Raw genomic sequence first — 22,306 nt, 5'->3', positions numbered from 1 at the left:
CACCGTCAAGGCGAACGGCAGGCATTGTGCGACCCATTCCCCTCCGAGGAGGAGAAATGAGCAGGCACACCGTCTTGTCGCGAGAGATGGTAATTCTCGCCCCCCTCGCCCACGCGGCGACTCGGCCGAGCCCATCGTCCGACAAACGCTCAAGCTCCTTCCTGCTCGCCACAGGCACCAGAACGACAACGTCGTCCGCATAAGCCTGGAGTGACACGCCCTCCGGCATCCGCACCGCCAGAAGGCCACGCACTATTACATTCCACAGCAGGGGAGACAGCGGGGATCTCTGCGGGCTGCCCAAGGTGGGACGCGCTACCGCGTGTCCAGCAAAGGAGCGGAAAACCACCTCTCGGTCGGATAGAAATAACCGGAGCAACGCGCAGAGGTTCCTCGGGCATCCCCAGTCACCGAGAGAACTCATGACCAGGGGGTGCCACACGCTGTCAAATGCCCCCTGAAAGTCTATGGAAATCAACAGCACGTGCAGGCCAGAGTCCCGCAGCTGCCTCAATTTTGATACGAGAGCGTAAAGGGCCTGAACAGCCCCCCGCCCTCTCGTGAAACCAAATTGTGCCTCGTGGTGCAGGCCGCAACGGAACAAGAAATGGTAAAGGCGATCGTACAAGAGGCGCTCCAACACCTTTCCGACGACGGAGTTTATGACAATGGGGCGGTACGACGCAGGGGCCTCGGGCGGCCGACCGGGCTTCAAAAGGAAGATTATTCTTCCCCGCCGCCAGATTCGGGGAAAGTGGCCGAGGCGGAGCGCGGTATTGAACAGAAACATGAAAAAGTCGGAGCGAACGGCCCAAAGGCCACGCAGCATGCGCGGGCTGATGCCGTCGAGGCCCGAGGCCGTCCCCAGTTTGGCGCGGGAGACCGCCAACTCGACCTCGCCAAACGTGAAGGGAACGTCCTCGGGGCCTCCCAAATAAGGACGGGCCGCCAAAGCGCGCAGCGCCACGTGCTCGGGGGTGTCCGACGCCGTCGAGTCGCTGGGAACTTGGGCTTCTTCCAGGAGGACCGCGGCCGTCGCCAACACGGACTCCGTGAACGCTCCGTCCGGCCTCAATACCGGAGGGAGCAGAGGGGGTCCCCGCAGACGACCGAACGCCCTCCTGAAAGGCCGCCCATATAGATTTTGTAACGTGGCCTCGCGCGCAAGCTCGCGCGCGGCCGCCTCCCGCGCGGCCGCAACCCGGCTCCGGAACCGGGCCAGGGCCCTGCTGAAAGCAGCGCGGTGAAATGAGCGGATCGAAGCGTCGCGCGCGCGCTGGTAACGCCGCCTCAGCGCGCGCACGCGTCTGCGCTCGAGTGCCAACTCGTCCGTCCACCAAGACGCGCCCTCCCTGCGCGAAGTGGTTGGCCTCCGGGCAGAAGAGAAACGGCGGCGCTCGCGTTCGAAGATGTTATGAAAACGGCTGACGATTAAATCGAGCGCGACGCCCGACCCGACGTCTGCGCCCGTGACCGCCGTAAAAAAGGGGGAATGGCCGATGGCCGATACCAATCGGGCAGCCCCTCGAAAAGTGAGAATTCTCTCACGGGGCGCACTCACTAGGCCGAATGTAACGTCAATATGTTTGTGCTCGGACAGCGTCTCGGCGTCAGCCGCCGACCAGCGAAAGCCCGCAAGAGCAAGGGCGGGGCTGGCCAAGGTGACGTCGATCCAGCTGTCCGAGTATCGATTAGTGTAGGTAGGAGGAGACGCCGGATCGTTGAGCACGAGGAGGTCCGCTCCCGCAGCAAAGCGCAAGAGCTCGCCTCCGCGCGCGTCGCACACGTCCGGGCCCCACACCTCGTGCTTGGCGTTAAAATCACCCGCCACCACCGTCGGAAAGCTGGCGGCGAGCGCCAGCGCCGCAGACACTTCCGCGAGAATAGGCGAGAGCGGAGAATGGGGAGCGGCGTAGATTGCTATTAACGCGAACGTCGCCGTTTGGCGCGTGCACCTCACCGCGACCACGTTAGAGGACACGTATACGGTAAAAGATCGACGCGCGGGTCGCGAGCGAGAACCGCGCATCGAGGGGCGGAGGGGTCGGCGAAAACCGCCCACTCCTGCGGAATCTGCGGTATGCGGCCATCCCGGACGTAAGGGTCCGAGATTAATGCAAAATCAAACGAATGTTCCTCAACTCTGGACACTAAAACTCCCGTGGCGCGCCTGCAATGGTCCAAATTTGCTTGAATAAATGAGAAAGGAAAGTTGAAAGTCATGACGAGAAAAAGCGAAGAATGAAATGAAAGACATGATAGAAGGCGGAAAAGAAAAATGAGTAGACCATTGCAGGCACGCACGAGAGTGAGGACAGCAGTGCAAACCGGCGCGGCGCCACGGGGGCACACCCGGACGAACGGAGCCGGCGGCAGAAAGGGCGGGAAAGACAAAAAACGCGAGTTAAAGCAGTTGAGAAATGGAGCGGAAAGTGTTGGAAAGTATCAACGAAGGATGGCAGACGGAGCGGGCGGGCAAACCGCGCTGCGAGAAAAGAAATGGAGGAAAGGCGGCGGAGGCCGGAAGCGAAAGGAACAAATAACGAGTGGGAAATGAAATGGGCGGCTCGAGCGCGTGCACGCAGAGACGCTGGAGACAGAGATACGGAAGAAGAAATGTAAGGAAAGAAAAACCTACGTAAATAAAGAAAAAAGAGGGAGGGAAAAGAAAAGAAAGGAGAAAAGAAAGGGTGCGGAAGAAGCGCGTCAAAGCGCGACTCCGGGCGCGACGCGTAATGGAACGGCGCGGTTGCCCACCCACTCCGCGAAGACAAGGAATGATTACGTGGAGCCATAATCCGTTCGTCCCCTCAGGCGACCCACCCTCTCTAGCAATATGGGACAAGAGGCCGCTCCCGCAGGGTGCGGAGGACCCTCGCGACCAGCCCTGCGACACTCAGCGCAGGCAACGGCCGCATCGCCCGCTCGCACCGAGCAAGTCTCCGCCAAGTGATTCTCGGCACACATGGTGCAAACAGCACTGTCGCTGTTGGAGGATTGGCGGCAAGCCCTGCGGTAGTGGCCGTAAGTAGCACAAAAAGTACACATTGGTACGTGAAGGTCCTCGACCACAGAGGCCGAGGACCAGCCGATAGTAAGACGTCCCCGCGCAAGGACACGGTGGAATGCGGCGGGCGGAAGGGACAATACGTGAGTCCTCGCCCCGTCCCGCTGGCGAAAAGTGTAGCGGCGGCGGATGGATCCGACGTCCAGACTGAGGTCGGGATTCTTCGCCGCCACTTGGGCGACGACCGCCTCGTCCGGCACATCGGGGTCCACACCATAAACGCGAACTTGCGGTTTGCGGCGCTCGGCCACCCGAACAGTCATAACTGTGCGGGTGGCCTCGTTTCGCTAGACCGCCGATCTGAGGTTATCGATCGTGTTTCGATCACGCGCAAGAACCGTTACGCCAGCGGGCGTGGCACGCAGCACTACGGGACCGATCCCTTCGTCCTCGGGGGTTATGTTTGCTTTTAAGGTAGTGATCAATTCCCGCGGCGATACGTGCGCCGCGGGCGCAGAAGTCAAAAAAGCAACGTGATTGTTGACTTGCCGCATTGCTGTTTGAGGCGGCTGTGTCGAAATGGAAGGGGCCTCCCGCGGGGTCGAACCTCGGACGACCTCCGCGAAAGTGAGAGGCCGCACAGGCTCCGCCGGGACAGGACGCGGCTGGAAGGTTGTTGTCGCCGCCTCCAGTCGCGCCTCCGCGGTAGAGGCCCTGGTCCGGGCAGCCGAAGACTCCCGGCGCTCCGTCGACCACATGGCTCGGAGGACCTCGGCGCGACCACGGGCGTCGGAGGCCAGCGCGCGATATTCCGCGCAGCGGTACACCATCTCGCCGAACATGTTCGAGATTTGTGTACGGGCCTGGACCGGGATCTTGTTTTTGTCGTGGTTGAGGAACGCCGTGAGGCGCTCCTGCAACTGCGTGACTTCCGCGAAGTCCGGCATGGCAGCAAACGCCAGGTCTAGCCTGGCGCCGGAGTCCGCGGGGCCCGCGACGGGGGTATTCGATAAGTCACGCGCAGCCTCCGCGGTCGCACCCGCAGGAACCGGAACCACGGACGGGCTCGGAGCGGCCGCCGTCGACTCCGGGACCAGCGACGAAGAGGACCCGGTGGCAGGACCCGAAGGTCCCGCGAAGTCCGCCGCCATGTCGGGCGGCACGGGCCGAGGCGCAGCGGAAGGCTGCGCGGTCGGAACCGCGTCCGGGACCCGGGCGATGATGGCGTCGCCAGCCTCCGAAAAGGGGGAATCAGAGGGGTCCGACGGCACCCTCAAAGCGCCCGAGCCCGAAGTCGCGGTCGGTGAAATGCGGTGTAAAGTCACGAAAGGGAAATTCGCCCGTGTGGGCGACGCAGGGGAAGGAGAGCGCGAAGCGCTCATGGTAGGGCCGGAGGGCGTAAAGATAGCCGACCACCAGCGGGATAGCGCGGGGCCGGGCTCAGGCCCCGCAAGGGAAAAACCCCAGGGCGAGGGCCCAAGTCCGCAAGCCCGTTCAAGTGGGAGAAAAAACCAGCCGCCCGAAGTAGCGGCCAGCGGTCGTGAAAGGGCGGAGAAAATGAAGTATGCGGCCCACCTGAAGATGGTAGTAGGTAGGACCGCGGCCGGTGAAGAGCTCCCCTACCAGCGTAGGGGACGCAACCGCTGGGGGTCGGGCGACGACAAAGTGTCCGGACCGCAATGGCGGGGACCGCAGGCAAGGGCGGGACCAGGATCCGCAGCCGGAACAGGCGGCCCCGAGGCTCAGAAAGAGCCAGAGACGCCAGCAGCGGCAAAGAGGCAGCCTCGAGCAGCCACAGGAGGCCGCAGGCAGAAGCGGCCAAAAAACCGCCGAGACGGCGAAGACCGCCGCGTCCCAGGACCGCGGGCAGGTGGCGATTCTTGCAGTCAGGCCAAGGTCTGCGAACAGGGACCGCAAAAGGCGCCCCGAAAGCCCCAAAAAGGAGCCCGGGGCCGCAGCAGGAACGGGCGGGGCAGGAGGAGAAACTTCGTCCTCCTCCTCACCGGCCGCGAGCCAATTTGGGCCCGCCACCGCAAAATGCGGAAAAGCGCAAAAAAGCGGTTAAAAACCGCTGGCGGAGATGAATATCCGGGGAAAATCCAGTGGCAGAGGGGCTGGAGGACCTCAGGAACCAAGGCCCTCAGCCCCGGGACATCAGCAGCGGTGAAAGGCCCGGGCGGGGGAGAGCACGAGCCCAGGGGCGGAGCCAGGCAGATGGGCAGGAGCTCGCTGGCACACGTCCGTTCAGTTCGAGTAGCGCTACTCAAACTCCCCAGTCAAACTCCCCGCCTGACACTGTCCTCGGAACAGATCGTGCAGGCCTTCCGCAAAGCCCGAAGGTTCACGGAGGCCCCCGCACTTGGCGCTAGAAGCGTGGACAAAACAATGGTCCGCTTTCCGCTCCACCGAGTAAGTAAAGAAACGATGAGAGTAGTGGTATTTCACTGACGGCCACGAGGACCCCGCCGAAGCGAGGCCGTATCCCGCGACCTCCCACTTATGCTACACCTCTCATGTCTCTTCACAGAGTCAGACTAGAGTCAGGATCAACAGGGTCTTCTTTCCCCGCTGATTTTGCCAAGCCCGTTCCCTTGGCTGTGGTTTCGCTAGATAGTAGATAGGGACAGTGGGAATCTCGTTAATCCATTCATGCGCGTCACTAACTAGATGACGAGGCATTTGGCTAGAGACTAGAATTTCCCCGCATAGCGGAGATAGGTGGTCCCCCAAGACAGTGTCAACGTGGCTTGCTGTCGCCAAGCAGAAGAAGCGTGAGGCCTCGCCGTACTCGGCAACGTAGTCGCTTGACGGCGCGGCAAGTCACCAAGGTGTACCGCCGCGCTCGCTGATGGATATATTCTTGTACTAACAAAGAGTGTTAGGGCCTTGGGGAAAAAAATGCCTATTAATAACAGAGCAGCGCATGACAAATTGGTGTTAAAACACTAAAATTCAACTAAAATGGCCGGTAGTGTTGTATATATGTAAATAGTTCTTTGTGTAGTGTGTTTATTGTGTTCATTCATTCATACTTCAGGGGGACGAAAGACACATGGGGGGGCTGCGGAGCTTATAAACAGTTGTCGCGTAGTTTTCCTATAAAATATAAAACAAAAAATATATAAAACAAAATCAATAAAAGTCGCAAGAGGTGTCTGGGGTTTGAAGCCTTCAAGTAACCAGCCGCGCAAAGCGGCTAAGCATAATAATGCTCCCTACTAGTGTTCTAGCGGACAGCCAGCCAAGGTCGGCCTTTGTTAGACCGAGAATCTCACCAACCCTGGCGGTGTCCCTGCACAGCATTGATCGGGATTCGAAGGCCATCCCCCAGAACATTACCGTTTCACCTGGGAACCGAGGGCGGAGCTATTCGTATTTTGCCGCCTTGTAGGCGCACATACTCTTAAGGATACCAACGTTGGTGTCCCAGGTGACCGCAAAGTCAACAACATGGACCACCCCATCCTTCCGGACAATCATATCCGGGCGTAGTCTGGAGCCGCTTGGGGCTGTGAACGTTTTCTCCGTCTCCACCACAGCAGTGGGGTCTTTTTGGAGGATCATCCTAGCAACATTCTTAGCGATGAAGTTGTGGCGTTCGGTCCGCGGTAATGAAATGGTCTTGCACTCCTGCAGAATATGATACGTAGTTTCAGGAGCGCGCCCGCAGCGCCGGCAAAGACGGTCATCAGGATTCTCTGAATGTTTGTTGGACAGAGTCCTGGTTGGATACAGGTTTGTTCTCAACCGCAATGCTTTTATTTTGTCACCGTTCTTCATCAGGGAAGAGTTGTACGAAAGCCAAGAATTTGCAGAGAACTGATCCTTAAAGGCGAACAGATCTTTGTTGGTATATTTCGCCTCCAACCTCCTCCACCAGCGAACGGACCCTTTCTTAACGGCTAAGTTCAAATCTTTGTGGGAAGTAATCCCGTGGGGCACGGAAAACTGCTGTGCGATTTGGTTAAAAGACGCTTGGAGGACGTGCTCGAACAGGATATTAACAAAGTCATCTCCTAGGCGGATTAGGCGGCCTAGTGCCTTCAGCTGAACGGCTTGGGCCACACGCTGCATTTGCAGGAGCCCAAGTCCGCCACATCTGGATGGCAACCACAGGTGTGTGTTCGGGAAACTGTGAGGAAGATGTAAGGCTTTTTTGACAATACCACCTAGTAACTTGTCGAGGTGTCCAGCCTCGTTTCGGACGTTTAGTGAGTTAAATGTAGTGTATAGGAAGGCTGGGACCACCAGTTGACGGAAGCAGTGAAGCTTCTGGAAGGGTTTCAGGCTAGCAGTGCTAATGAGGTGCAACAGGGAACGCGCTTTCGTGGTTTGCACTTCAGGGAGTTTTGCTAGGTGTATTCCCAGTCCTAGGTATTTGATAGGTGTACCTTTAGCCACAGGTTGAACCTGTGCACAGCCAAGGGACACAGGCGGGAACTCATATCTGCAAGCTTTGGCGCAATGGTCATACCGCCAACCAAAGTATTGTGATTTGCGTGGATTGAGGTGCAGCCCTGCATTCTGTAAGTATGACTCGGTCTTCCGAATCATAGCTTGGAGCCGTCAAATGAGTCTGACACCATAATCATATCATCAGAAAATGCTAGGGCGCTCAATGATGCACCCTGGAGGTGCACCCCAAGTCCAGAAGAATTCAACTGCTGAAGCAGGGGTCCAAAACGCAGTTAAACAGAAATGGGGATAGTGGATCCCCCTGGTTTATGCCTCTTCGAAGGGGAACTCTTATATTGTCAGTCGTTCCGTCTGACCAGAATGTGGTGGTCCCAAATCTATACATGTCCCGGATAAGAGAGATAAACCTTGGAGAAACCTTTCTTCCTTCTAGGGCAGCGAACAAGGCGTGGTGTGATACAGAATCGAAGGCTTTTTGTATGTCCAAACTAATAGCAAATAATGGACGGTGCAGCTTTTTCATTGTTCGCATGAGGGCTTGCAGCAGGAATAAATTTGAGGACGTAGACTTGTCCTCAAAGAAACCGGCCTGAAACTTATGGAAATTATTTCCTGCTGATAACCTAGCCAGCACCATTTTCGCAAACACTCCGTAAAGAACGGGCGATATGGTGGCCGGTAATCGCCCGGCGATGCTGGTTTTGCACATTTTGGTATGAAGACTGTTCGCGAAACCTTCAAATCGTACGGAACCACGCCAAAAGCATACCAATTGTTAAAAATCAGTACCAGCACTTCGGCTGGCACCTTCCTCAACTTAGTCACTGAGACCCCGTCAGGGCCTGGAGCTGATTTAGTAGCAAAAAGCCGTAGCGCCTTGGCCACCTCCTCAACTGAAAAGAGTTCTTCATTTACATCAGTCGCTATTTCCGACTCAATTCCAGCTTGCACGGGAGCCGACTCGCTACCAAAGATAGATTCGAACTCTTCGTGGAGTTTTGTGAGGGTGCAGCTAGGAGGGCGTCCCTCCAACAACAAAGCGTCCCCTAGAACAGAGGGGCCTAACTTATACAGCCGCTGATGTTCGCGGTATGTTGCGGCGCGACGTTGCTTGCGGTTGGGTGAGGCAACAGGAGCCTCAGCTTGCTGAGTATTCGAAGTCTTACTTTTGGGGGGACGACGACATACCTTAAAAAAATCCAAAATCAGGTTGATGTCAGTCGTTCCCACCGGACCTGTACATAGTGCTGACGCCAAGGGCGCATTATCGAGACCAACGGATTGCAGAGCCTCGAGTGTACTGTAAAAGTCCAACTGCAGGGGAACCTGCATTGAAGCGTTCCAGAAGGGTGTTAGAACCGGGGGTTGTGTGGTAACCTGGGTGGCGAGATGTAGGGCTGCTCTGTAAGCCTCTGTGTGACGTGCATTAGCGATTGCCTGCACTGTTCGAGTCTTAAAGACTCGATGGAGGTCTGCGTTTATGGTTTTCGTTGGCCCTAAAGCAACTTCTGCATTCGCCAATGCGGCCAGGTTCGAAGACGTCCAACGGCAATGCGAATAACTGGGCCCCACAGGTCCGGTATCAGGCAACGAACTTGGCTGAACTTGCAAAGACCTTTGGTCTAGAGAATCTAGCAATTCTTGTAAGATGGATTTGTACTTGCTGGATCGACGAATGTGGTCGATAGCATCTTCCGTCCTGGTTTGAAACTTCTGAGAGAGAGTCGGTAGCAACGGGTGAGTATCGCGGTATAAAACCTCCAGCCGGGCCAACTCCCGCAATTCTTGGTCCGACCAGCGTCCTCTTGTTGTTGCCACATATTGGCTACGACCAGGTCCACTGCTGGACCCGTTTAGACTATGTGATGCAGTTGGCGGGCAATCATGCTGTTCAAGGTAAACTTGGCTTATTGGGGTAAAGAGGCCTTGGCTGGAGGCAGACTCAATCTGAACTTCGAAATCATGGGTTGCGAGAGCAGGCTGACTCGCATGAGAGTCAAACTGCACAGGAGCACTTGTGAATGTAGATGAAATATGACTAACGTCGCCAGATGCAATATGAGTGACGGCATCTGTGGGCTTTACATCTGGGTCAGAACTAGGCGTAGGCCCTAAGTTGACTGCCGCACTACTGGGAGAGTATGTTGGCTGATCCAAATCAGGTTGGAACGGTGCTGTAGAGGCAGCAGAAGCGGAAGCCACCGCAGCAGTACAATGACTCAATTGGTCACAATCGGCACCAGAATAGTTACTCCCGCCGTTTACCTGCGCTTTTTTGAATTTCTTCACGTTGACATTCAAAGCACTGGGCAGAAATAACATTGCGTCAGCACCAATGCTGGCCCTCGCAATGCTTTGTTTCAATTAGACAGTCGGATTCCCCCGGTCCGTGCCAGTTCTGAGTTGGCTGTTTTCTGCCGGCCGAAGCAAGAACCTCGGGCACGAAGCCCCCGGAACAAGCACAGCTGTGGCTTTCCACAGGAAGGTCCCGAGGCTGGTCCGGGCTCGGCCGCACCGCTTTTGACGGCGGCGAACCTCGCCCAGTCCCGGTGCAGTGCCATTCCTGCTTCTGGACCCCAGCCCGACCGGCTCAGCCCTCAGAGCCAATCCTTTTCCCAAGGTTACGGATCCGTTTTGCCGACTTCCCTTACCTACATTGGTCTAGAGACTAGAGGCTGTTCACCTCGGAGACCTGCTGCGGATATGGGTACGGGCCGGCACGAAAATCACACTCCCTCACTCGGATTTTCAAGGGCCGACTGGGGCGCACCGGACAGCGCAAGAGCCGCACTGCTCTACGGAGCCACCTTCCCTATCTCGGGGTGAACCCATTCCAGGGACTCGATCTCCTTACAGAGAAAAGAAAACTCTTCCCGGGGCTCCCATCGGCGTCTTCGAGCTGGTTTGCGTTGCCGCACTGGGCCCCGAAGGAGCGATCTCCGTAGCCGGGTTCGGGACTGTTAACCCGATTCCCTCTCGGTTGCAGCGGGGCGTCTCGGATTCGACAGACAGAGCTGCACAAACGCGCCCGCTTCTGAAAGGATTTCTCCTTTCCCTAAGGACCGACTGACCCATGTTCAACTGCTGTTCACATGGAACCCTTCTCCACTTCAGTCCTCAAGGTTCTATCTTGAGTATTTGCTGCTACCACCAAGATCTGCACCAGCGGCGGTTCCAGGCGGGCTCGCGCCCGACACCTTCAACGCCCACCGCTCCGGCCCTCCTACTCGTCGCGGCTTAGCACCCCCACTGTTCGTGCTATTCTGCCAGCCACGGCCGGGGATAGGCGCGACGCTAGAGCGCCATCCATTTTCGGGGCTAGTTGCTTCGGCAGGTGACTTGTTACACACTCCTTAGCGGATTCCGACTTCCATGGCCACCGTCCTGCTGTCTGAAGCAACCAACACCCTTCATGGGTCCTCAAGCGCGTCCCGACTCGGGCGCCTTAGCCCGGCGTTTGGTTCATCCCACAGCGCCAGTTCTGCTTACCAAAAGTGGCCCACTTGGCACTCTCATCGCAGCAGGAGGCCTCAACCCAGAAGGCCTCCCGTACACCCATTGAAAGTTTGAGAATAGGTTGAGGACGTTTCGACCCCAATGCCTCTAATCATTCGCTTTACCAGGTGTGACTGCTATCCCATCGAGCGCCAGCTATCCTGAGGGAAACTTCGGAGGGAACCAGCTACTAGATGGTTCGATTGGTCCTTCGCCCCTATACCCGGATCGGACGATCGATTTGCACGTCAGAATCGCTTCGGACCTCCACCAGAGTTTCCTCTGGCCTCGTCCTGCCCGGGCATAGTTCACCATCTTTCGGGTGCCAACGTGTGCGCTCTCGCTCCGCCCCGGCGACAAGTGAGCGCCTGGGACGGGCCGTTGCTGCGCCCGAACCCCTGTGCGGTCCGGGATCGCAACGCGGCCCGCGAAGGGCCTTCACGTTTCATTGCGCCATTGGGTTTCGAGAGACCCATTGACTCGCGCACATGTTAGACTCCTTGGTCCGTGTTTCAAGACGGGTCGGGTGGGTTACCGACCTACTCGCCGCAAACCACGATAGCGCCTCTGCGCGGAGAACTCCCCGCTCGCCTGGCTTCTCGCCGCCACAGGACCAACCCGGACAACAAGAGGCGACAAGCTTGCCCAGCGGGTCCTCCGCTCCGATTCCAGAGGGCGTCATCGTTCGGGCCTCCCGACAGCCGGGAGAAGCCCATGGGGCCTGGACGGGGTGACGAACTCTTCGTGCACGGCAAGGTATAACTCCCGCGAACCGTCCCCGAGGGGACGAGCAGGGCACCTCCAGAGCCGGACTCAAAGTCGTACTTTTCCCATTGACCCGCGTCCGTCGCGGCGTTCTACCGGCGGTCGAAAGTGCGCACCCCGCAGACCGCGTCCGCGCACTGGCAGCCGGAACAGCCCCCCGAGAGGAGCCGTTTACCCGACGCCGCCAGCTCGGCAGTCGTCCGGAGACTGATTCCCACCGCTTTCGAGCTTCGAGGGCCCACCCGTTTTACTCTAAGCGGTTTCACGTACTCTTGAACTCTCTCTTCAAAGTTCTTTTCAACTTTCCCTCACGGTACATGTTGACTATCGGTCTCTCGGTCGTATTTAGCCTTAGAACGAGTTTACCACCCACTTAGGGCTGCACTCTCAAGCAACCCGACTGACGGGAGGCTTCGTCCCGGGCGCGCAACGGCAGAGACGGGCCTGGCACCCACTCTGGGACAAGCCCCTGTCAGGGGGACTTGCACCGTCGCAAACTCCCGGGAACGTTGCCTCCCATACACCACATTTCCCGACCGCCTGCAAGGATGGGGGATTAAGTGCTGGGCTAGGTCCCGTTTCGCTCGCAGCTACTCAGGGAATCCCTGTTGGTTTGTTTTCCTCCGCTTAGTGATATGCTTAAATTCAGCGGGTTGTCTCTCCTGATCTGAGGTCGACACAAATGTGCGCTCTCGCGTTCGATTCCGGCGCGGTCCAGCTCGCGCGCGCGTCCTTCCCCAATCGTCCGGCCGACGCCTTCCGCCCATTCCCCGCTCACAGTCGGCAGCACCCTCGGCGACTGCGAGCGAGACTGGAAGGCGCCGCTGGCCGGCGCTCGGGACCGCGCGCATGCGGCTTGCGCGGATAACGCAGAGAGTTTCGAGCCCCCGACCGCCGCGGCCGAATTTTTCCCTGCCGCACCTCTCTTTCCCTCGAGAGAGCGACCTCGGCCTGGCGTAGGGGCATCGTCAAGTTTTGCGTCGCCCCCGCCCCAACTGGAGTGGCCCAGTTTTTCTCGGGGCAGAGACTGCTAAGCACTTAGACCGTCGGCGGACTGCGCTCGCAACGAGATCGCGTCCGTTCGACCCTTACTCGATATCGCGCCCGTTCGAGGAGGCGGTCCCTTTGCATCGGGTCCGGGGGGACCCCTTCGTCACCGCGCCACGGCGCGCCTCTGCGCCTCGCCCGAAACTGCCGCGCACGAAACGCTTTCGCGCGCCTGTCGCCTCCCCGCACCCCGCGCGAGATCTCCCTTCTTCTCGCGCGGGCGTGCCCGGACAGGGCGCTCCCGTCTCTGCGTTTCTCGCAGCAGTTCGGCTACACGTACGCGGGCCAGCGGGCAACACTTTGCCGCCTGTCCACACGGCCCCGTCTCCCGTCGGGACCGCGCTTTCCCTGCAGGTAATCCCTTCCTGCGGCGGTCGCCTTCGGAGGCCAGACGCTCTACGGCTAGCAGCCGCCGTCCCGCGTTACGTCGTCTGCGCAGGGCGACCCGACACGGCCGCTTGGAGCGCGGCTGAAGGGTTCGACCCACTCTCCTCTTTCGCAAAGTCTTTCGAGGGATCTTCGGCGTTTCGTACAGAGCCGTCCTCTTTGCCGACACGGTCAAAACGAGTCGCCGGCCGCGCCATCCCCGGGCGTCGGCGTCTCTCTTGATATATGATCCGACCCTCAGACAGACGAACCCAAGGGAAGACCCAAGGACGCAATGTGCGTTCGAAGAATCAGTGCTCAGTGTGTCCTGCAATTCACACCAAGTCTCGCAGCTGGCTGCGTTCTTCATCGACCCGAGAACCGAGTGATCCACCGCTTAGAGTCGTGCATTTGGTTTGTTCAATTCCGTACAGTACAACCAGGGTTTTAGGCACCGGGCTCCTCCCCTGGCCTCCCCGACTGCAGTTTCGTCCGACAATTCCACATTCCAGCAGCCGTCCGTTCGGCATGCATGCGCGGTGCCTCAAAGACGAGGCGAGCAAGGTTTCTTCGAAGCTTGTGTGCGACAATGGCTTGAGCGTCGCTAGCGACGACGAGGCATTTGGCAACCCTAAGGCAGACGTGCACGGCGCTCTCAAGTTCCGGTCTGCGCTGGTCCCGTTTTTTTGCTGTTCACGGTTTGCTGGTCAGCCCGTTTTCTTTAAGCGGTCGCACGGGTCCGACGACCATCGGTTCACCACGAAGCACACCGGTAACTTCGTCATCAATTGGGCAATAACACAGAGCTTTTGCGCCGTTCCCCGAGCACGTTTGTTCTGCCGTTGTGTTCGCAGCGACGTCACGCCCGGACCCCCAAGCAGCGGTAGCTCGGTGTGGACGGTTCTTTGCCGCCCACCGCTGCGCCCTCTTTGGGGAAGGAGTCATCTTTCTCTCAGAAATGCCCCTCGAGTCCGCCGCCCCAAGGGTGCGCCCTCGTGCTGCGCCCTATCCGACCATTTCGCCACATCATTGCTTCGCTTAAGAGACAGGCACCGCCTAGCCGTGGCTACGCAGCGCGTACTTGGACAGCCGCCAGACAGGCGTTCGTCAGACTACTCCCGCAACAGGAGTCCACCGGCCACAGTGCCATGGACGGCGTTTCGGTATCGCACCGGCAGACTACTCGAAGGCTGGGAAGGACGAAGCAGCAGGAGAACCCCGCTGCCGCAGGTGCGTTCAAAATGCGGGATTATAACCCCTCGTCCCTTTTTTCCCGGTGCCTCCTTTCGCCCCGCCCGCACGGCTTCAGACATCGCGCCCGCACTGCGAGACCTCTTGCGGCGGCCGTTCCTTATAAGTACAGGGCCGCACGCGTCCCGCCGCGCACGCGTTGTTGCGAAGAGTTACTTTTCCGGAGCCGGCGAGCCGCGTTTCCTCTCGTACTCCGCAGCAGCCGCCGCCGTTTCCTTGGCGGCGGGCCGGCCTTTCCCTCGGCCGGCCTACCGACTCGGTCGCAACTCTAACGAGAGCCAGCGAGCTGCGGTTCCTTTCGTACTTCGCAGCAGCCGCCGCCGTTCCCTCGGCGGCGGGCCGGCCTTTCCCTCGGCCGGCCTACCGACTCGGTCGCAACTCTAACGAGAGCCAGCGAGCTGCGGTTCCTTTCGTACTTCGCAGCAGCCGCCGCCGTTCCCTTGGCAGCGGGCCGGCCTTTTCCCTCCGCCAGCCTACCGGCTACGTTCGAGTCTCTCCGACAACGAGTGTCGAAGACAGAAAGCCCGCCAGATTGGTGCGTTACGCCGTTCGAACCCACGGAAGCAGTCCGTCCGACATTCCCTTGGTGACGGACCTCCGCTGGGCGTAACAATTTTTGCAGAGATGCGGCATCAGAATCTCGCAACTCCGCGGTTGAGGCCTTCCCCCGCTTATAAGCGGGGGCGGCGACGGGTGTGACAAGCACAATCCGGTAATGATCCTTCCGCAGGTTCACCTACGGAAACCTTGTTACGACTTTTACTTCCTCTAAATGATCAAGTTTGGTCATCTTTCCAACAGACCGGCGCAACCGAAAGGCCGCGCCGGACATCGGTCCGAAGACCTCACTAAATCATTCAATCGGTAGAAACGACGGGCGGTGTGTACAATGGACAGGGACGTAATCAACGCGAGCTTAAGACTCGCGCTTACTGGGAATTCGTCGTTCAAGGGGAACAATTGCAAGCCCCTATCCCAATCACGAAGGAAGTTCCACGGGTTACCCAGTCTTTTCAGACAGGCATAAAGACACGCTGCTTCTTTCAGTGTAGCGCGCGTGCGGCCCCGGACATCTAAGGGCATCACAGGCCTGTTATTGCTCTGTTTCGTGCGGCTAGGAGCCGCTTGTCCCTCTAAGAAGGTTGTAAGGTGCTGGGAACCCCGCACCTATTTAATAGGCTAGAGTCTCGTTCGTTATCGGAATTAACCAGACAAATCGCTCCACCAACTAAGAACGGCCATGCACCACCATCCACCGAATCAAGAAAGAGCTCTCAATCTGTCAATCCTCCCAGTGTCCGGGCCGGGTAAGTTTTCCCGTGTTGAGTCAAATTAAGCCGCAGGCTCCACTCCTGGCGGTGCCCTTCCGTCAATTCCTTTAAGTTTCAGCTTTGCAACCATACTTCCCCCGGAACCCAAATACTTTGGTTTCCCGGAAGCTGCCCGCCGAGTCATTTGAGTAACTCAGGCGGATCGCTGGTTGGCATCGTTTATGGTCAGAACTAGGGCGGTATCTGATCGCCTTCGAACCTCTGACTTTCGTTCTTGATCAAAGAAAACATTCTTGGCAAATGCTTTCGCATTAGTTCGTCTTGCGACGGTCCAAGAATTTCACCTCTAGCGCAGCAATACGAATGCCCCCGTCTGTCCCTCTTAATCATTACTCCGTATTCCAAAAACCAACAGAACAGAAACGCGGTCTTGTTCTATTATTCCATGCAAGTTTATTCAGGCGACTCGCCTGGGTTGAGCACTCTAATTTTTTCAAAGTAAAAGTGCAGGCCTCCTCGAGACGCACCAATGAAGGGCACCAAGACAGGACCGGCATGATGTTCAGTCCGAGCCGTCGTATCGGGTAGATGCACTACTCGTCTGGAACTGAGATCCAACTACGAGCTTTTTAACCGCAGCAGCTTTAGTATACGCTATTGGAGCTGGAATTACCGCGGCTGCTGGCACCAGACTTGCCCTCCAATTGATCCTCGTTAAAGGATTCAGAGTGTACTCATTTCAATTTCGGGGCCTCAAAAGAGTCCCTTATTGTTATTTTTCGTCACTACCTCCCCGTGCCGGGAGTGGGTAATTTGCGCGCCTGCTGCCTTCCTTGGATGTGGTAGCCCTTTCTCAGGCTCCCTCTCCGGAATCGAACCCTGATTCTCCGTTACCCGTAACAACCATGGTAGGCAAGTAACCTACCATCGAAAGTTGATAAGGCAGACACTTGAAAGAAACGTCGCCGGCTCATGGCCATGCGATCAGCACAAAGTTATCCAGAGACACCACAGAGTACGGGCAGAACCCGATGGGTCTTGGTCTAATAAAAGCGCCCGTCAGCCAAATGCCTTCAGGCTCAATGCATGTATTAGCTCTAGAATTGCCACAGTTGTCCAAGTAGAAAGAAACGATCTAAGGAACCATACCTGATTTAATGAGCCATTCGCGGTTTCGCCTTATTTCGGCATGTACTTAGACATGCATGGCTTAATCTTTGAGACAAGCATATGATTACTGGCAGGATCAACCAGGTAGATGCATAGGCAAACCCTTGTCGCTCCTCAAGGGAGCCCTGTCGCGGCCGGTCGGGGCCCCTCTCACCCCTCAGCGCGCGACGCGCATCTTTTTCGCGGCAGCTCTCGCTGCCCGTGCATCGTTCGAGTTCGCTGCGGCATCTGACCCGAAGGCCCGGTTATCACCGCGCGGCAAGAGAGCACGCGCCCTTAAGCAAAGCATTTGTAACGCGCCCACCAGTGCGCACGCGGCCGCTAGGGCCGCGGCGTTCAGGCACTAGACGGCGCTTGCTTCGTAGCCGAGACGGCCTAGCCGCCAGACGACGGGACACGCCCGCGTCTTCGGCGCAGTCGCACGGAATCGAGTCCGGGTAGCACGGAACACACTTCGTAACACGTGGAAACAGCGTCGTCCGACAACCAGCCCCTATCGCAGACGCGGATGAGGCTGCAGACGAATGCCGTGGGGTCCACGGGACGGGGACACGCTGGGCACGAGGCCGCATACCAAGACCCGTACGGCGCCCGCGCGCTCGGGCGCACGCCACCGACAGCGCAACAAGGACCCCCATATAGTAGCAGCGATAAGTACCCAGACCTCCGTGGGTTGGTAAGTGGCCGTACTCGTGCCGATCTCGGCGTAAATTTGGCGAAAATCGTGCGCGCCCATCGGGCGGCATCGCGGCGCGCGCGTTTCGCGGTGCCCCGCGCGAGCCGAACTCGTGGACTTTTCCGTGGCGCTGTCGGCCCCTCTGTCGGTACCGCGGTTCCGCCGCGGGACCTGGCCAAATCGCGGGCGCGGCAGCGCGGCCGGCATCGCGGCGCACCACACGAGCCGTACACCTGAACTTTGCCGCCGCGCTAAACGCCGTACTCGAGGCGCTTTCGGATCAAGAGTCGCACAAATCGTGCGCGAACTCATGCAAATGCCATGAGCGCGAAAATTGTAAATGTCGTTGGACCCCGCCCGAACCAGACAGCCTAAACGCCCGTATCTTCAGATAGATAAAAAGCACAGAGGCGAAGAGGGTGGCAAAAGCTTCGCGCTTTCCCGCCCAATACGCCAATATCAAATTCGCACGCCTCCAATGCTTTGTACGGCCGCAAAAAAATCTCAAACGTTACCGGGGCGAGGAATCCTTTGTGCAGGGGCGAGGGCTTATCGCTTGTATCTTTCGACGGGGCAAGAAGAGAGAGGCGAATGTGGCACCAAACAATTTGCCGCACCGAGACCTATCCTGCAGGCGATATAAAATTCGTGTGCCTAGAGTTTGTGGGAGAGCGGCAAAAACTTGAAAACTCTGTCGCGTACGCCCCAGGCGAGACCGCCAGAACGCCTCTATCTTCGGCTGCCGCCGCGCTAAACGCCGTACTCGAGGCGCTTTCGGGGCAAGCGTCGCACAAATCGTGCGCGAACACGTGCAAATGCCATGGGCCGAGGTCGCCAAATGCACAAATGCGCCTCCGGGGCGTCGAGAGGCGCGTTTCGGACTTCGCCGACGAAGCGCGCACTCTACGCCTCCGCGTCTGCCGCGGCGGTATGACCCCCTTATATATGCATGCGATAAGTACCCAGACCTCCGCGGGTCAGCCGGGGCGGCCTCTCTTGAACTGCTATAACTCCGCCGGGCGACGCACTAGAGCGGCGCAAAAGTATAAAAATCTTCGTCTTTCCGAGGGCTACACGCTGATGTAAAAACTGTAAGGCCCCGCCTAACGGAACGAGCGCGAAGTTTGTAAATGCCGTTGAACACTGCCCGAGCCAGACAGCCTACACGCCCGTATCTTCGGATAGATATAAAGCGCAGAGGCGAAGAGGGTGGCAAAAGCTTCGCGCTTTCGCGCCAAGTAAGCCAATGCCAAATTCGCACGCCTCCGAGGCCTGATACGGCCGCAAAAAATTCCCAAACGTTACCGGGGCGAGGAACTCTTTGTGCAGGGGCGAGCGCTTATCGCTTGTATCTTTCAAAGGTGCAAGAAGAGAGAGGCGAATGTGGCACCAAACGATTTGCCGCTCCGAGACCTATCCTGCGATGGGAAAGTCGTGCGCCTCCGATTTGCGGGAGAGCGGCAAAACCTTGAAAACTCTATCGCGTCCGCCCCAGGCGAGACCGCCTGAACGCCTCTATCTTCGGCTAGTGAAGAAGCAGGCGGACGTGTTTGAGTTTGAATTTATTTCCACAAACAAGGAGATACAAATGTTGTGAGAGATACAAGGGGAAAAAGCTTCTCTGGGTCAGCTTGACCGACCACAGTGCCGTTACAGAGGCTGCAGCAGGGCGGAAGTGAAGGCTTATAAATGAACCAGGGTTAAAACAAATGCAAAACAAGAAACCCAAAAAGATACAATTGCAACAGTAAAAGAAAGAGAAAACGCGGTACACCGCTTATTACAAAAAGACATAGAGGCGCACAAAAATATCTCAGGCAGGTTTCTCAAAAAACAAAACAAAAACAAGTGAGCACGTCGATGTCCCATCGAGTAATGTCATTTAGTGACTTCGGCAACCTGTAGCTTAACATTTGTTGACCACAATTAGTTCGCTTGCGAGAAACACACCAAGTCTCCGGATGCTGGAGTAGTGTAGGGGGCAACGCGTATTTTTTTAGGTTTTGTTTTTTTATTCACGAAAGTCCGACAACACAGTGCCTCGGTGCAGAGGGCAGACAAACGGCGAAAATCAATCCGCCTGACTGGGCCCTATGCACCACTCGAACGCAACAGCAAGGAGCACTTATATACACACACAGATACACGTTATAATGAACACAATGCTGTAGAGCACAACTTTCAAGTATAAACGTTCATTCCATTCTTATTACTCAGAAAACACGTCTAAAAAATCACAGAAAAGAACATTGCAAGAGAAGACAAATCAAACATAACTATAGAAACTGAATGCGTGCCTAGAAAAAAAACAAAAAAATATCAGAACAGACCAATGTGGAAGACTTGGCGAGTTGGTAGGTAGTCATTCTAGAAAAAACAGCGCACACAGGACAGGGACCCAGGGAAGAACCGACGTCACGAGCGCTGACTTACAACTGATTTTATTAAGCGGAAAGTGAACACTATATATAGGAAGGAAGTAGCAGATACAATCAGAGGCAGTCAACGTCAAAGAGGTGTAAATGGCTGATAAAATCGCTAAAACCGTAAGGGTTGAAGATAAAACAAGATAAAACTCAACAGATGACAAGCCATGGTGTAAAGAACCCTAAAAACGCTAAGACACGTGAATAACACGTACAATGCCTTGAATAACAAAAAACCGAATACAATCAACAGGTGGAAGGCATCTGAAGGTGACAAGGATTTAAGCAGTGTGAACAAAATTTAACAACTGACATGCGCTTGAAACGGATAACCAGGCACATAACTCACACATTCATCCGTTTTCTTTTTTCTTTTCTTGAGAGTTACGCCACTTCTTTTTCTGATAAAACTACAGATTTCGCACTGACGCAGGTGTATTTATTGGATTTTATGTTGAAGGCTTCCCTAGTTATTTGATCCAAGTGGCTTCCTATGATTTTGCAGTTTTCAAATTCAGGATGACAAGCACTGCAAATGTCTGTACAAGACTTTCTCGAGTTACTTTCAAGGTACCTCTCCTCAACCTACTGTGCATGGAACGAGAACATTTACCTCCAAAAATCTGGAATACCCATAGGATCATGTTTAGCACCCATACTCAGTGACATTTTTCTGGCGTCTACAGACAGGACCTTGGCTTCCATCCTTCCCAGCTCATCTGTTATAAGCATGTTTCGGTATGTCGATGATTATCTCGTGGTCATAAATAGCCACAAGCAGGCGTTCCACTCAGACCTTCAGAATATTTTGCATACTTTCACTTCGACCATGTTCCCTCTAATCCTATCTCACGAGGTGCCAGTAGACAGCACTATCAGATTTCTTGACATCAAGCTGGAATTCCGGGGCCATCACACTAGTTGGAGCTATGAACCACGTAATAAGAAACCGGTGATTCAGTACCATTCAGCTCATTCGAAATTAGTGAAGAGAGCAATCGCGAGTCTTTGCATGTCTAACGCGCTCAAGAGATCATGTCCTCACAGCATGCTTTCCAGCTTTGACACACAATGCAACAGGTTATTATGGGCAGGCTATCCCAATCACCTGTTAATCTCCGTCGCCCAGAAGCTTCAAAAGCGGATGAAAGGAAAAGAAAGGATAAATGAAGGAGGTAGAGACACAGAAAAAAAGAAACAAAAAGTAGCAGTGATCCCTTATCTCCACGCTCTGTCCCATAATCTGAAAAAGGTCATGAATAAAGCAAAGGTGAAGGTGGTGTTTTCAGCTCCGGAAAAGCTTGCAAATATCTGCAACCGCGTTAACCCGCCTTCCAAGACAGCAAGAACATGCAGCAAAAAACATCGTAAACAATTCGTACCGTGTATGAAGGAAGTAATTTATTCAATACCTTTAACTTGCGGAGACAAATATATTGGTCAGACGGGCAGATGTAGTAATGACCGATTGCGGGAACATAATAAAGATGTGGAAAAGGGGGTAAAAGGACACACAGCAGCCCACGTAGGAATTTGCAGTGCTTGTCATCCTGAATTTGAAAACTGCAAAATCATAGGAAGCCACTCGGATCAAATAACTAGGGAAGTGATGGAAGCCTTCAACATAAAATCCAATAAATACACCTGCGTCAGTGCGCCATCTGTAGTTTTATCAGAAAAAGAAGTGGCGTACCTCTCAAGAAAAGAAAAAAGAAAACGGATGAATGTGTGAGTTATGTGCCTGGTTATCTGTTTCAAGCACATGTCAGTTGTTAAATTTTGTTCACACTGCTTAAATCCTTGTCACCTTCACATGCCTTCCACCTGTTCATTGTATTCTGTTTTTTGTTATTCATGGCACTGTACGTGTTATTCACGTGTCTTAGCGTTTTTAGGGTTCTTTACACCATGGCTTGTCATCTGTTGAGTTTTATCTTGTTTTATCTTCACCCCTTACGGTTTTATCGATTTTATCGGCCATTTTCACCTCTTTGACATTGACTGCCTCTGATTGTATCTGCTACTTCCTTCCTATATATAGTGTTCACTTTCCGCTTAATAAAATCAGTTGTAAGTCAGCGCTCGTGTCGTCGGTTCTTCCCTTGGTCCCTGTCCTGTGTGCGCTGTTTTTCCTAGAATCAGAACAGAGCATTGCAAGAGCCGACACAGATGCAACATATGTGTAGAAACTAACTGTGTACCTACCAGGAAAATTAAATCAAATGTGCGAAGGATATAAGCAGGAAAAATAAAATAAAAAACTATAGTGCATTTCCCAGGAAGTGACTTTTCGCTCGCTTACGAAAAGCAGACAGGGAAAGATGAATTAAATCGGGATGGGTTCCAGTTCAAATGCTGCGTAGCATAGTTGGTTCTGTTTCTTGGTTTCTGTATATTTGTGCGTCTAAACCTATAT

General features: G+C 55.6%; 2 non-coding genes and 1 pseudogene across 2 annotated transcripts; all 3 read right to left on the bottom strand.

Annotated features, from left to right (window-relative positions):
* Positions 1-10,089: 10,089 nt before the first annotated feature.
* Positions 10,090-12,336, bottom strand: LOC144105783 (large subunit ribosomal RNA; annotated as a pseudogene).
* Positions 12,337-13,348: 1,012 nt separating this feature from the next.
* On the bottom strand, positions 13,349-13,501 carry LOC144105795 (5.8S ribosomal RNA). The gene has a single exon (XR_013308900.1). It is a non-coding gene; the product is annotated as a 5.8S ribosomal RNA (ribosomal RNA).
* Positions 13,502-15,060: 1,559 nt separating this feature from the next.
* Positions 15,061-16,875, bottom strand: LOC144105776 (small subunit ribosomal RNA). Its single transcript, XR_013308893.1, has one exon. It is a non-coding gene; the product is annotated as a small subunit ribosomal RNA (ribosomal RNA).
* Positions 16,876-22,306: the final 5,431 nt, after the last annotated feature.

This window comes from Amblyomma americanum, chromosome 9 (assembly GCF_052857255.1).
Source record: "Amblyomma americanum isolate KBUSLIRL-KWMA chromosome 9, ASM5285725v1, whole genome shotgun sequence".
Classification (NCBI taxonomy): domain Eukaryota; kingdom Metazoa; phylum Arthropoda; class Arachnida; order Ixodida; family Ixodidae; genus Amblyomma; species Amblyomma americanum.
This window is presented reverse-complemented; position numbering and strand designations above follow the sequence as displayed.